Source organism: Medicago sativa, chromosome 8 (assembly GCF_051527215.1).
Source record: "Medicago sativa cultivar Bolivia chromosome 8, Bolivia_mono, whole genome shotgun sequence".
Taxonomy (NCBI): Eukaryota; Viridiplantae; Streptophyta; class Magnoliopsida; order Fabales; family Fabaceae; genus Medicago; species Medicago sativa.
This window is the reverse complement of record NC_140756.1, coordinates 36,018,348-36,028,931: the sequence shown is the minus strand read 5'-3', so window position 1 is coordinate 36,028,931 and position 10,584 is coordinate 36,018,348. Positions and strand designations below refer to the sequence as shown.

Below are 10,584 nucleotides of genomic sequence, written 5' to 3'. Positions count from 1 at the left end.
AGAAAGGGTATTAACCGGTTTGGCGACTTCTCTGCTCCTCTTGATCGATGAAACATTGATACACGTTTCAAGAAGTTGAGAAGCTAATTTCAAATGTCATATATTTAAGACAAATATGATTTTAAATCACATATTATGAAGTCAAACAAATTGTTTGAGATACTGTTTCCACTTTGTTTTCCCCATTTCAAGTATTTGAAAACAGCGTCTTTTATACTAGTGAGAAAGGAAAATGTTTCTAAATCCAATCCATCGTTTACCCATTGTCATTGCAGAAAATGATCGATTGCAATCATGGTTGGTTAATTACAATCACAGGTCATCATGGCTTTCTAAAATTCCTAACCAAATATACCATTAATTTTAAGTGTGTTAATAATAATTAAAAAAAAAAAAACATTATGAATTACACTAAACTGAAAATAAATTAGACAGTAGATGTAAATTTGAACATGAAATTTGCAGTAGTACCAACCAAATAAGATCTTTGCTTTTCTCACATGATATTATAAAAAAGAGTTATTGATGGACACAAATACAATCAATTTTAAACTAACTTAGTTTTGAACTCACACTTAGGCAACAATAGCATGATCAACTGAATAAAATAACTAACTCTAACAAATGTAATAGAATCATAACTGACTAATAATTAATTAATAAATACCATCGAAAATACTTTGATTCTTAAAGTGTTACTCTCCTCTGAGCATTGTACAATCCTAGTAAATTCTTCCAATAACCGCTTTGTCTTCTCACTTTCAGTCCTTAAATTACCATCAAGCCATGTTTTTCTAATCTTGAATACCTCACAACAAAATTTTTAGAATAAGGATGATTGTGAAGCATCAAAAGCAACTCTTTACCAATTGAAACTAGAGGTTGTAATTTCCATTAAGAACTAGTCAAGTAAAGACGCTATTTGTGAGGTCCAAATATCTTAACTCAACTTTGACTTCCACCACTCAAATTTAAGTCTTATTTAAAAAAAAAAACTCTCACCCTCGTACATTCTAGATTCACATTATGCACCACCTAGATTTACCTGCCTAGGAACTCCTCTCAAGATATCTGTAGCGATCTCTTGCAATGTAGCTTACAATACAAGTCTCACATTTTTTTTGACCAACACTATGATTACTAAAAGCAATGAAGTAGTATAACTCTCCTTCAACTCAAGCAAACAACGCACTCTTCAAAGAAATATCTGCTAAACAATGGGACAATAGTTCAAGATCCTATAGGTCCACGCAAGCTTATGGTAGCCAACCACTTCAAATAAGGTGGCTATCCTACCCTCCTAACAATTATACTTGTAGTTTTTTTTTGAGAGAACAATTATACTTGTAGTTAATATCTAATGAGTTTCTCCAATCACTTAAATCCCCATGATAAAAGACAATTGGGTGTAGACATCACACATTCTTGATACTAGTAATTCAATCGTCACTACTTATCATAGATAAGATCAAGATCAAAGTGCTTGCGCTTGGAACACACACTATTTCAAGAAAACATATTGATTTTTTTTTTTTTTGGAGTAAGTCAGAAATGCACATCATCTTTAGAGGACTTCAACCGACATGACTAGCGCTAAAATTACTTACACAAACTACCCAGACATCCCCACTGTCCGAACTGGATCGAACTTCTCTGATACCAAATGTAACGACCCAAATTTTCGGACGTTAAATAGCAACTTCTTAGTGAAAAGACGAATATTTTTTTTTTCTTTAAAATAATAACAATAACTTAAAACTCATTGGATTCAAAATAACAACAAATAAATTTCTCTTAAATTTTCAAAGTAGTGAATCAGAGTTCTTACATTAAAAGTATAAATTCTTAAGAACATGACTTTTGCCCTTTCCTACCCAAGACAAAACCTAGCTGATCATAGTTGTGGATGCTTGTGAATTTTTTTCTCAACAAGACTAATACCCCTGTCAGAATATAGCAAGCCTCCAAATGTGCACCACTGTTTTACTTGTGCCTTCTTCTACTAGGTCATTTTGCATCCCTGACGTCACGACCAAGGAGGAAAAACGGATTGACGGTTATCTGTCCAAAAGTAAGGGTCATCTTCAACTAACAAACATGGTTCAAATAGGCATGCAACATAGATTTCATAACAACAAAAATAAATGAAACATACATGACACATTGCTCTAGTTTCTAATCATCACCCCTAGCACCAAGATACAATCTAACTAAAATGCGTTAGTCTCTAATGGTCAATCTATATGCCAATGCTCATGATCCGGATTTCACCTCTAAACGGAGCCAAATGTCCCACCATTGGACAATATACCCCACCATTGGGCAATACCCCACCATTGGGTAATAACTCCTAAAAATTCGATGTTCAGTACCCCACCATTGGGCATTATTCTGAATCATCTAATGCATGAATGTCTCCGTAAATACCCCACCGTTGGGTAACCTCCTAAAATCAAAAGTCTAATATCCCACCTTTGGATATTGTTTTGAATCACCATTTTAGTTACTTAAGGTTATTCACCCATAAACAAATAGTATTTATATTAAACAACACCACAAAAACAATACACAAAATATTCATGCCAAAACAACACCACCAAGACAATTATCACATCACCAATATATAACACATAGCATTCATTTCAAAACAACAACACTATGATAATTATCACAATAGAAATATATACACACATACACGTATGAAAGCGTGTGGAGTGATGCCCTTACCTTCACAATAGTAGCTCTTAAAGTTTCCACACAACGGTCTTTGTTCCACTACATTTATACCTTCACAATTAAATAAAAACTAACCTAGTGTAACTACTACCCATCATTATTCCTATGCAAGATTTGAGGTTTGGCTACGGTTTCTTATCACAAGAATTTCACTCAAAATATAAATAAATATTTCTAAACATAGACTAGTGTAAAAGAAAAATAATGAGTTTCAAACCTCAATATTTTCTTCGCAATTCTCGACCTGCGCGTTCAAGTGTACTCTCATTCTCAATTATTATTATTTTCAATTCTCTTAAGTTTTAGCAAATCCAAGTTTCGACATATTAATAGTTGATGAAAAGAATTAACTTTAGCCTCTAAAACTTTCAAGATTCACACAATTTGTCTCTAGCATTCTATTATCATCCATTCATTTTATACCTAATCTTCTGACCAAAAATTTGTTTTCTAATCATTCCACTATTATAAAATCATTTGAACCATTAAATCATCCTAAACATTTTCGATACATTTATATACTCTAAAAATAATCATTGACGTCTATATTTTTTCAAGAATCTATCTGCATATTTAGGGAGAGTTTTCAATTGAAATTTAACATAAGAAAGTAAACTCATTGGTTTCTAACAATAGGTTAATAATGAGAAAGAATGATGAGAAAATAGTCTTACTTGGTGATGAGGTCTAATTGCTAGTCCTTAAGGTTGGTAAATTCATCCTCTTTTCTACCTCCTCCGAGACTCTCTAATGTTTCCTTTCTCTCTCAGTTTTTTTCTATTTCCTAAGTGTAGAAATAATAAAGTGATGAATGAATAAAATGAGAGAGGTAACCGGTTGTTATTAATAGTGAAATACTCCTATCACTAACTCCCTAATTGAGTGGCACTATGCTTAAAGAGAGGGATGTGAAACTGACCATGTAACTAGGAAGGAGGTTGCATTGTTTCTTTTCAAATACATGTCCCCATTTCTTTTCTACAATTTTGGACCAGTCATTATATTTAATATTAGTTTAATAGTAACATGAGATAAAGATGAAAATTGGTTTTGCTACACGTACATGCATTGAAAAACAAATGGAACTCAAACCTAGAATATAGTAACTACTAGTACATAGGGGTGGAAATGGGCTAGGCCGGGCCGGGCTTTGTAAGGCCTAAGCTTGGCCTACTTCAAAAATTATAGGCCTAAGTCTGGCCTATTACCCGTCATAGGCTCATTTTCGAGGCCTTGCCTGGCCTTTTTAAAGGCCTGATGAAGTCTTAAAGCCTATTTAAAAGCCTATTTTATGCTAAGGTCTGACAGCACATGTACGCCTGCTCCTAAATAGGCCAAAACTTATTAAGGCCTAAAACACACAAATATGTTTGCTACTAAATAATGAATTCTTACGAAGGTCTAATCACACCAATATATCAGCTACTAAATAACCAATCATATGAAGGCTTTTGTTTATGAAAAAAAAACTTCAATAATATCAATAATGGAAGATATATTATATATGAAAAAGCTTAATAGGCCGGCCTGATAGGCTTAGGAGGCTTTTTTGTAAGCCTTAGCCTGGCCTGTTTAATTAAATAGGCCTTATAAAAAGCTTGAGCCTGAACTTGTTAATAAACGAGCTGGGCCGAGCTAAGCTTTAAATAGGCTAGGTCGTAGGCCCCTATCGAACGGCCTGACCTATTCCCACCCCTACTGGTACATAAGACAATTAGGTATCAAGACCAAGTCATTTCCCCATACCATAATAATATGCATAAATGGTACACAGTACACTATTTAATAATTAGAGGAATGAATTTAGCTATATAATTTGATGATGGTAATAATAATAATAATAGTAGCAATACTATCAGATAATAAATCATGAAGATAACATATTCTAATGTCGAATTACGATAAAATAATATAGAAAAAAAAATGGATAAAATATCCGGGTCTTACATCTTACACTTCATGTGATGTGGAATTTCAGACGCAACTAGGACATTATAAAGAATCAATCTATTTTCCACAAACGCACTCTGTTCTTGTGATATGCATTTTGGTAATAACCTCTTCAAACGATTAGGCAACACTTTGGAGATGATTTTGTCGAGTACGTTGCATAGAGATATAGGTCGTAAATCTCGCATGGTTTCCGGATTATCCTTCTTTGGAATTAGTGTTGGAACAAAATGTGTTTAACAATAAACCTTTGAGAGTTTTGATGATAACAAGGTATTAAAAATTGTCAATTGGACTAGCTAATATTTGTTCAAGTGTACAGGACCATAGACAAAATTTTACATCCGAAATAGGTTTTGAATGAACAAAAGAGAGCTAAGAAATCAACAAAAAGGAAGCTTTAAAGCATCTGAAGAGAAGTGCTCCTGAAGTCAAAAGTGTTCCTGAAGATAAAGTGCTCCTGAAGTGATGACGTCATCAGAAGCTGAAGTTCATTAGAAGCAAGTTCATCAGAAGCGACTTCATCAGAAGTTGAAAATCACCAGAAGCTGAAGATTCAAGAATTAATACTTCAAAAGTTGTCTAATGGATTCGAAAGCAATGCAGAAGACTGGGAATACAAAACAACGGCCACTTTGAGAAGATTTGATCAAAAAGCATTGACAAAGTACAACTGTACGAAGTGTACAACCACTACCTCCACTACTCTGCAATGTCCATACTACAAGACAAGAAAACATCTCTGAAATACAGCTCTGCCTGCAACGATGTTCCTTCACAATGGGAATGGATTTGAAATTGATCCTTCATAGGACAATACCCAAATCAGGCAAAAGATCATTGGTGATTGATCAAAGCTTCAAACGACTCTTTTTGATGTGCTGGCAATTTCACAACGTCCTTCACACCTCTATATAAAGGAGTGAAGACTTAGAGTTTTATATAAGACTTAACAACAATTTACAAGTGTCCTAAACTCTGCTGAAATTGTTCTTCAATCAAAGTTCACTTAGAATTTCTGTGTTCAAGTTCATATCTTAGAAATTCTAGAGTCTTAAGAGTCTGTATCTGATTTGTATTGTGAACACCACTGATTGTATATCAAGTGTTCAACCTCAAACATTTTTCTTTGTAATTCTGTTTGATTAGAAGTCTCTTGCAGTTGTGCTTGAGCAATAGAAGTCTCTTGATTGTGTTCAGGAGCATAGGAAGTCTCTTGCTTGTGTGCTTGAGCAGTTTGAAGTCTCTTGCTAGTTTTAGCAGTGGGCAGTTGTAATCAGATATTACATATTAGTGAACTCTCCTTGGAAGTGCAAGGGGGACAGGACTACTTCCGGTTTGTGGAAGGAACCTGTATAATTGCTTTGTGTCTTTCTTCTCTCTCTCACTCTCTGTTTTTATCCGCTACATTTAGATCCTGAATATCACTTCAGAAGCAGTCATTATTTGCTTCTGGCCAGTGTGTTTCAGCTTAGGAGAAACGAAGAAAAATCAAACACAATTCAACCCCCCCCCCCTTCTTGTGTTTTTCTCACCTTCAATTGGTATCTAGAGCCTTGGTATGTTGTCTTAACACTTAACAGTGTAATAGAAAAAGATCTGAGAAAAACATGTCTGGTGAATCCTCCAACTCTGGTTCTGGCCAAACAAACAACAATGTTGTCTCATATGATTATGGTGACAGTAAGAAATCCAACTTTGGAAAGATTCCTAAGTTCAATGGAGATCCTGAAGAATTTTCTTGGTGGAAAACCAACTTTTACAGCTATGTCATGGGCTTAGATGAAGAACTATAGGGCATACTTAAAGATGGTGTTGGTGACTTGGTTCTTGATGAAGAAGGAGATGATGTTGATAGAAAGAAACATACTTCTGCTTTGAAGAAGCTTTACAAGAAGCATCATATTATCAGAGGAGCACTTGTCACTGCTATACCTAAAGCAGAGTATATGAAGATGAGTGACAAATCCACTGCTAAAGCTATGTTTACTTCTCTCTGTTCTAACTATGAAGGCAGCAAAAAGGTCAAAGAAGCAAAAGCTCTTATGCTTGTTCTTCAGTATGAGTGTTCAAAATGAAGGATGATGAAACTATTGAGGAAATGTACTCAAGGTTTCAAACCTTAGTCTCTGGACTACAAATACTGAAGAAGAGCTATGTTTCTTCTGATAATGTTAGCAAGATACTGAGAAGCTTGCCTGCTAGATGGAGACCTAAGGTTACTGCTATTGAGGAAGCTAATGATTTAAACACCTTAAGTGTTGAAGATCTTGTCAGCTCTCTTAAAGTTCATGAGATTAGTCTTAATGAACATGAGCCTGCTAAGAAGAGTAAATCTATTACACTACCATCTAAAGGGAAGTCATCAAAAGCTCTGAAGGTTGTTGAATCTGAAGAAGAGTCATTTGATGGAGACTCTAGTGAAGATCCTGCAGAGAAGATGGCTATGCTTTCCAACAAGCTTGAGTATCTGGCAAGGAAGAACAGGAAGTTTCTGAGCAAGAGAGGTGGCTACAAGAGCTCCAAGAAAGAAGATCAGAAGGGATGCTTCAATTGTAAGAAGCCTGGACACTTCATTGCTGATTGCCCTGATCTTCAGAAGGAGAATTCAAAGGACAAGTCAAAGAAATCAAGTTTCAACACAAGGAAATTTAGAAAGCAGATTAAGAAGAGTTTAATGGCAACCTGGGAAGATTTGGATAGTGAATCTGGGTCTGAAAAGGAAGAAGCTGATAAAGATGCTAAAGTAGTTGTTGGGTTAGTGGCTACTGAGACTTCAGAAGCAGATCCTGACTCAGACTCTGAAGATGAAAATGAGGTATATTCTAAAATTCCCAAATAAGAACTTGTTGAGTCACTTAAAGAACTTTTTACACATTTTGAACTAAGAACCAATGAGTTGAAAGATTTAAAAAAAAAAATATGTTGTGTTAATGAAACAACAAGAATCAACTCTATTGGATCTGAAAGCTTCTGTAGAGGGACTTAGAGGCTTTGACTTCATTTGTAAAACTTATAAAGAAAAGCTCAAGTATCTTTGTCAGAAGCTACAAGAAAAGTGTAATGGAAAGTCTTTAAGCAAGCATGAGATTGCTCTTGAAGATTTTATTATATCTGGTATTGACAGAAGCAAAGTTGCTTCAATGATTTATAGCATTTACAGAAACAATGGCAAAGGGATTGGATTTTCAGGAGGGAAACCTAATGAAATCAGTCTCAAAGCATGTTGTTAATGCGTCAAGGAAGGATTGAAAACCTTCTTGGTACCTGAAGGTGCTAAGTTGGAAACTGGTGTTCAATCAAAACCTGAAGCTTCTAGTTCTAAGGCTAAGATTACTTCAAATCCAAAGAACTCTAAGCCAAAGGCTATGATTAACTCTGATTCTAAGACTTCAAAGATCAGGATTCTAAAGATATCAGAACCTGTTCCTCAGAGTCTGGTGAAACCTAAATCTGAGGTTCTGAAGACTAAGTTTCAGAAGAAGACAGTTACTGCTCCTGGAATACCAAAACCAAAGGTTATTAAACCTAAGGTAATGGTTAACCAGAAGCTACCAAACTTACAGCACAAGGTACAAGAAGTGAAGAGTAAAACTTCTAGTACTAACCTGCAAGGACCCATAAAACAATGGGTACCTAAACTTGGAATTGTCCATGAATTCTCTTCTCCTAGAACTCCAGAACAAAATGGGGTTGTAGAGAGAAAGAATAGAACTTTAGAAGAAATGGCTAGAACCATGATCCATGAAAACAATTTGGCTAAACATTTCTGGGCAGAAGCCGTGAATACAACATGTTATGTCCAAAATAGAATTTATATCAGACCTATCTTGGAGAAAACTGCATATGAACTCTTTAAGGGAAGAAGACCCAATATCTCTTACTTTCATCAATTTGGATGTACATGTTACATTGTAAATAACAAACTCTACCTAAAGAAATTTGATGCCAAGGCCCAAAGAGGAATCTTCTTAGGTTACTCTGAAAGGTCAAAGGCATACATAATATATAATTCAGAAACACTTTGTGTTGAAGAATCAATGCACGTAAAATTTGATGACAAAGAGCCTGGAAGTAAAACTTCAGAGCAAGATGAAGGTTTTATAGAGATACAGCTTCCTGAAGATACTCCAGAGCCTGATCTGAAAGCTGAATCTGAAGAAAGTCGAGAAGCTGAACCCACCCCAGAAGCACAAGATGAAATTGCTTCTGATGAAGCTTAAGATGGCTCTCAGCAAGATATTCAATCCAAGAACACATTCAAGCATAAGTCTTCACATCCTGAGGAGCTAATCATTGGAAACAAAGATAGTCCTAGAAGAACAAGATCATATTTCAGACAGGAAGAGTCTGTGATAGGATTGTATTGAACCTGCTACAGTTGATGAAGCACTTTCAGATGATGGATGGATACTGGCTATGCAAGAAGAGCTTAATCAGTTTCAAAGGAATGATGTGTGGGATCTGGTACCCAAACCTCAACATAAGAACATTATTGGAACAAAATGGGTATTCAGAAACAAACTGCATGAGCAAGGAGAAGTAATCAGAAACAAAGCAAGACTTGTTGCACAATGTTACGGTCAACAAGAAGGCATTGATTATACTGAAACATTTGCTCCAGTTGCAAGATTGGAAGCAATCAGGTTACTTCTTTCCTATGCAGTAAATCATGGCATAATATTATATCAAATGGATGTCAAGAGGGCATTTATAAATGGAGTCATTGAAGAAGAAGAAGTGTTTGTCAAGCAGCCTCCTGGTTTTGAGGATCTTAAGCATCCTGACCATGTTTTCAAACTTAAGAAATCACTATATGGCTTGAAACAAGCTCCTAGAGCTTGTTATGATAGACTTAGTAATTTCCTGATTAAAAATGATTTCAAAAGAGGCCAAGTTGACACAACACTCTTCAGAAGGACTCTTGAGAAAGACATTCTTGTTGTGCAGATATATGTTGATGATATAATATTTGGTTCTACTAATGCATCTCTTTGCAAGGAATTCTCTAAGTTAATGCAGGATGAATTTGGAATGAGCATGATGGGAGAGCTGAAGTTCTTCCTAGGCATTCAAATCAATCAAAGCAAAGATGGAGTCTATGTTCATCAAACAAAATATATTATGGAGCTTCTGAAGAAGTTTAAGCTAGAAGATTGTAAAGTGATGAACACTCCAATGCATCCAACTTGCAGTTTAAGTAAAGATACCAGTTCAACAGTAGACCAGAAGTTGTACAGAGGTATGATTGGTTCTTTTTTATACCTCACTGCATCTAGGCCAGATATTTTATTCAGTGTATGCTTGTATGCAAGATTCCAATCTGATCCTATAGAATCTCATTTGACTAATGTCAAGAGAATCTTCAGGTATCTGAAAGGAACAACTAATCTTGGACTCCTGTATAGGAAATCCTTAGATTATAAGTTGGTTGGATTCTGTGATACTGATTATGCTGATGATAGGATTGAAAGAAAGTCAACCAGTGGAAATTGTCAATTTCTAGGTGATAATCTGATATCCTGGGCTAGCAAAAGACAAGAAAATCTTGCTATGTCTACAGCAGAAGCAGAATACATTTCAGCTGCAAGTTGTTGTACACAACTACTTTGGATGAAACATCAGTTAGAAGACTATCAGATTAATGCTAACAGTATTCCCATTTATTGTGATAATACTGCTGTTATTTGTTTGTCTAAAAATCCAATTTTGCATTCAAGAGCTAAGCATATTGAAATCAAACACCAATTTATCAAAGACTATGTTCAAGAAGGAATTTTAGATATACAATTCATTGATACTGAGAATTAATGGGCTGATATATTTACTAAGCCTTTAACTGTTGAAAGATTTGATTTTATAAAGAAAAATTTGAACATGCATTTTGTGTCTGATTAA

At 35.1% G+C, this 10,584-nt stretch overlaps 1 long non-coding RNA gene and 1 pseudogene across 2 annotated transcripts; one reads left to right on the top strand and one right to left on the bottom strand.

The window, feature by feature from the left end:
- Positions 1–1,767: 1,767 nt before the first annotated feature.
- On the bottom strand, positions 1,768–3,689 carry LOC146898830 (uncharacterized). Of its 2 annotated transcripts, none has more exons than XR_015022298.1 (2): positions 3,411–3,689; positions 1,768–2,061 (listed from the first exon to the last, which is right to left on the bottom strand). It is a non-coding gene; the product is annotated as an uncharacterized LOC146898830 (long non-coding RNA). The 2 variants fall into 2 exon arrangements; XR_015022299.1 differs by lacking the exon at positions 3,411–3,689 and adding an exon at positions 2,728–2,867.
- Positions 3,690–9,840: 6,151 nt separating this feature from the next.
- On the top strand, positions 9,841–10,584 carry LOC146898829 (secreted RxLR effector protein 161-like; annotated as a pseudogene).